The following is a 5648-nucleotide window of genomic DNA, read 5'->3' on the forward strand; positions in this document are numbered from 1 at the left end:
CTGTTTATTCTATGTTGCTTAGATTTGTTTGGTGGAATTTCTGTAATTTCTTTGGTAGAATGTTAAATCCACTCATTATTTCTTTTGTTCTATTGTTAATAGTGTAAGTTTTTTTTAATTCCATCAATATTTTACTTTTAATTTTTTAAAATTTTTCAATTACAGTTGACATACAATATTATATTAGCTTCAGGTGCATAACATAGTGATTAGACATTTATATAACTTACAAAGCGATCACCCAGATAAGTCTAGTACCCATCGGATACCATACATAATTATTACAATATTATTGACTATATTCCCTATGCTGTACTTTATATCCTCATAACTTTTTTTTATAACTGGCAATTTGTACTTCTTAAATCCTTTACCTTTTCACTCATTGTCATTCCCCTACCCATCTGGCAATTATTAATTTGTTCTCTGTATCTATGAGTTTGTTTCCATTTTGTTTGTTCATTTATTTTGTTCTTTAAATTCCACATATAAGTAAAATCATATAATATTTGCCTTTCTCTGTCTGACTTATTTCACTTAGCATAATAATGTCTCGGTCCATCCACGTTATTACAAATGGCAGGCTTTCATTCTTTTTTATGGCTGAATAATATTCCATTGTATATGTGTACTACTTCTTTAGTCATTTATCTATTGATGGACACTTAGGTTTCTTCCAAATCTTGGCTATTATAAATAATGCTGCAATGAACATCGAGAAAACATTTTTTATTAATAATTCCATGTCTACTATTCTATTTTTTTCCACTGGCATGAAAGATAATTTTGTTTTAATTTTTATTTTTTTTAATGCCTACAGCACCTGGTATTCCTAGATGGTCTCCTATCCAAGTACTAACCAAGCCTGACCCTGCTTAGCTTCCGAGATCAGATGAGATCAGGCATATTCAGGGTGGCATGGCCATAGAGTGGCATAGAGGAAAATTAATATGCTTTTTTGTTAAGTATATTATCAAACATTTACTATTGATCATTTTTTTAAGAAAAACAATAGTAGCTGACATTTTTTATTTGTTGAATACCAAATTCTATTCATATTTATGCATTATCTTACTTGTGACAATATCTTATATACTAAATATATGGCAAAATCGAGATTTGGGGAAATGATTTCTAAACCACATCATTCTAATGGCTAGTAAGTGCAAAACTAAGATGTGCAACTCAGTCTAGCTAGCACTACAGACAACACTATTTACCATCATACAATAATGTCTTCATGTGGGATTAACAATTTAAAAAGGTGAATAATACCAACATGAACAAATCTCCAGATGTGTGTGTGTGTAAACTCTGACACTGGGTACAAATAAGTAAAAACTGTAATAGATATGTACAAAGTGTTAGGAGCAGCCACACAAAACAGGAATGGATAATGTTTCAGGAGATCTTATTAAACTAGTCTACACTATATTAAATGGAGGAGTCATGACGTACAAAGTAGAAAGTAGCATCATATTAATATCAATAATAATTCCATCATAAACCCAAATCCATATTTTTTAAACTAAGCTCTAAAATTAGCTTCAGAGAAACCAAAAGACAGAGTTTTGTTTTTTGGTTTTTTTTTTTTTTTTTGGCTGGGAGCTTATTTTTCTCTCTAAAAGCTTTAGCAATTTTCTGAAGTAAGTATATTTGGCTGGATGTCAACACAAATTTTTAGATCGGCTTTCTTCTTATTCAGCAGTAGGAATCTACCCTTGTCCAAGACTTTATACACTTCAGCATGGCCTTGGTTATCATAACATTCTCAAAATTTAAGATATTTTAATAATAATTTTTTATACAATTTAAAAGAACATTAAGAAAAAAATACAAACAATAATTGTCACCCTTTCAAATAGTCTGAGAAATATTGACTCTAGCAAGTTGTTGCTTCTAAACTTTGGTTGTTAATCTCAAGTCAGTTAGAAGTTATAAGCTCAAAAAGAATTTTTAGAAGATAGAAATTTATTTTTCATTTTAAACGTATTAACAACATAGTTTAATATTCATAATCATATTACTGGTAATAATTTATATTTAAAACTATCCTTCTAACAGATGGTAAAATACAAACCAGTTGTTTAAATTTAAGAAAAAGACCCTTAGTATTATTTTTAATTATTTTCTTTCTTTCATAATGGACCTTAATTCCATTAGGAAATCCTGTTAGTTCTATCTTCAAAATACTTTCCCCATGGCCTGCTGCTTTGGTTTTTAGCTGTCTGCTCAAATGTCATCTCTTCAATGGGGTCATCGCTGGCCATCCTACTAAAATTAGTAACCCCCTAACATTACTTTCTAACCTATTACTCGCTTTGTTATTATAGCAATCATCTCATATTATTAAGTAAAAGTGTTTAATAACAATAAATGAGATCTAAAATTATTAAGAGATCACATTGTGAGGCTACTGAAAGACATTATTTTTAGGTGTGGGCTGTATTGTCAAAATGTATGCTGGAAAAGAATGTTCCAATCACCAAACAATCACTTCTTAACTCTCCCCATCTCATATCCCACCCATTAGAAAATCAGAATTTTAACCAGGCCATACTGGAAAACAGCAGTGGGCAGAATGACAATGAACTGCCAATCATGTTATATTTGAATTCTAGTTGTCTCAGGTGCATTATTTCATGGTTTTACTTCATTTCATAATTATGTATTAATTTGTTTGTTGACTTTTTGACCACACTACAATGTAGGCTCTGTAACAAGAACTTTTCTTAGTTCACTATTTAGTATACAGTGCAATAAAAGTGGGGCTCAATAAACATGTGCTGAAATAATGATTGAATGAATTTGATTGCTATAGAACATGCCAATGTATGAATTATGGTTTAAGAAGACTTTGAAGTGATCCCTTTCCCAGTCTTTTAAATCTTCCTCTATTCAAGTAATGCTTATAAATTTCAGGGATGCCTACAAGAAGAGAACAACAGAGTTCATTTCAGTTATCAACTTTAAAAGAGAAGCATCTGAAGCATGAGAAAGGCAGGAGTCAAGTAATTTCCAGTTATTCACTTCATCATCATACGGCCAACTACGAAAACTAGCTGGTAGTTCAGGATCTTTTGAAAGTGTGCTGTTTTATTGAGAAAAGTTGGTAATGTTCCAAGAATATTGTCTCAAGCCTCAGGAAGTTAAAACAAAATGAGAGAATGTTCCAAAATTTGTCTTGTATATAAAATATAATACAGCCATGGAAAGAGACATAAGATTGACTTTCCATTAGTATATATTTGAAAACCTAGTTTCAAAAAGGACAGTAAAAAGATGTACAGAAAAAGAAATCTCAGGCTGACTAATATATTGCATATGGATATACATATACATAATACTATTTGGTTCTCAAAACTTTTAAACATGAAAAATCAATCAACCTTATTTGATCTGCTTAATGCTTACTTATGTCAATTTTAAACTCTATACGATTTTCCTTCTAAGCTATTTTGTATTTAGAATATAATTAAAGAGAACTGCAACTGTATTTACCCGAGGCAATAAATATTCAATATATTCCCCCCTGATTATCTTAATTTATTAGTTACTGAGCTGTATAACCTTTCTTTCCTTTATAAACTAAGAAAAACAAGTTCAATTCTATGTTCTCAATTTTCATGATATTTTTGGCCATATAATACAACCCTTCTTCAGCAAAAAGCATGTAAAATGTAAAGTTATACTATATTTTAATATAGACAAATGTGAAACAATATTAATTATTTATGTATACCTGTATATCTTTGACTCTTCAATAAAACAAACAAACAAACAAACAAAACAGATTTAGCTAAAATAGAAATCCCTTCCTTTTCCCCGACAGACTCAAACATTATAATATAATTATCATTCACTGTTGGGTATGGATATCTCTTTTACTCCTATATAAGAGAAAAGCATTTGGGTGCAGCAGAAGAATGGAAGGCAGAAGTAGAGCCTAGAATGTATGACTTCTTTTTAATATGGCTCCTTGGACTGGGTTTGAGCAACAATGTTTAAATGAGTGAGAGCCAGAACTTAAGAACAATGTCTTCATAGATCAAAGTATGAGATTAAGAACAATGATTTGAGAGTCAAGGCAAAGGGCTATCCAAATAGAATTATTAGACTCTGATCATAAGCAGAGCTTAGAGGAGATAGTTTAGCAGAGATGTAGAAGAGGCATTCCCTTTATGCCAGTCCAGAATTCATCAGTGTTCTGGAGCTCTGCAGATCATGGGTTTGAGGGGAATAATGAAAACAAAGTGCTTGGCACACAACTTATGATTTCACAAGAGATGATATTAGCATGCCGTCATTAGTGTTTTTGAAGTGGCTTTTTCAGCTTCATATGTTGATTAGAATGCAACATATAGGAGGGCAGGGGGTATGGCTATTGTGTTCAGTGCTCTACCCTGATGCCAAAATCATGCTGGGTACAAAATAGTTCTCCAATAAATATAGGTTGAATGGATGAATGAAGTGAAAACTTTTATAAGGGAGGAAGAATATGAAACATACTACATGAGAACTCTTCCTAGCCAGATGATAATAGTAATAATAATTTTGTAAAGTTTAGAGCACTTATACTACCTGATTTCAAGGTTTACTATAATGCTTCTATAATCAAGAGGACCTTATTTGTACAAAGATAGATGTATAGGTCAATAGAAAAGAATCGAGATGTAGACATTTACTTATATAATCAATTGACTTTTAACAAAGTTGTCAGTATATCGATGGGATAAAAATGCTATTTTCAATAAATGGTCCTGGAAAAAATTGGATATCTGTTTGGGAAAATAATAAACCTTGACTTTTACCTCACATCACACTAAATACATATATGTACCCCCAAAGGATTATAGAACTAAAAGTAAGTGCTAAAACTGTTAAATTACTAGAAGAAAATAAGTAAAATAAAATTGTTACATTGGATAAGGCAAAAGTTTTTTTAAACAAAAAAGTACAATTTACTAAAAAATAACAATAAAATGGACTGCATTACAATTAAAAGTGTTTGTTCTTATATTGTAGTAATTATGCACAGTGTCAGATGGGTACTAGATTATTGGGATGTCACTTTGTAAGTTATATAAATGTCTAATCACTATGTTCTACACCTGAAACTAATATAATACGGTATGCCAACTATAACTTAAAAAATTAAAAATATTTTTAAAAAGTATTTGTTCTTTGGAAAATGTTAATTAAAAAACAAGACAAAAAGGTCAGCCACAGACTGGAAGTAAATATTGATAAAACCTATATTTGACAATGGAACAATGGAGTCGTATACTTAAAATGACATTTTAAAAACCTCTTACAAATCAAAAATAATAAAACACATTAAATACATTTAAAATGACATGTCACAATAGACACATGAGTGGACAAGAAGCACATAGAAAAATGCATATTCAGACGACAATAAGAATCACTAAACACACAACACCAAAATGACTAAAGTTGAAGACACTGACATTATCAAGTCTCAGCAAGAAAGTGCAACAACTTTTACTCATATGTTGCTGGTAGGAATACAAAACAGTGTAGCTATTTTGACAAACAATTTGACAGTTTCTCAAACTGTTAAAAATAAATTTGCCATAAGACCCAACAATTCCACTATGAGATATTTACCCAAAAGAAATGACAAC

General features: G+C 30.6%; 1 pseudogene; it reads right to left on the reverse strand.

Moving 5' to 3' along the window:
- Positions 1 to 811: 811 nt before the first annotated feature.
- On the reverse strand, positions 812 to 930 carry LOC111741907 (annotated as a pseudogene).
- Positions 931 to 5648: the final 4718 nt, after the last annotated feature.

Source organism: Pteropus vampyrus, unplaced genomic scaffold (assembly GCF_000151845.1).
Source record: "Pteropus vampyrus isolate Shadow unplaced genomic scaffold, Pvam_2.0 Scaffold3, whole genome shotgun sequence".
Taxonomy (NCBI): Eukaryota; Metazoa; Chordata; class Mammalia; order Chiroptera; family Pteropodidae; genus Pteropus; species Pteropus vampyrus.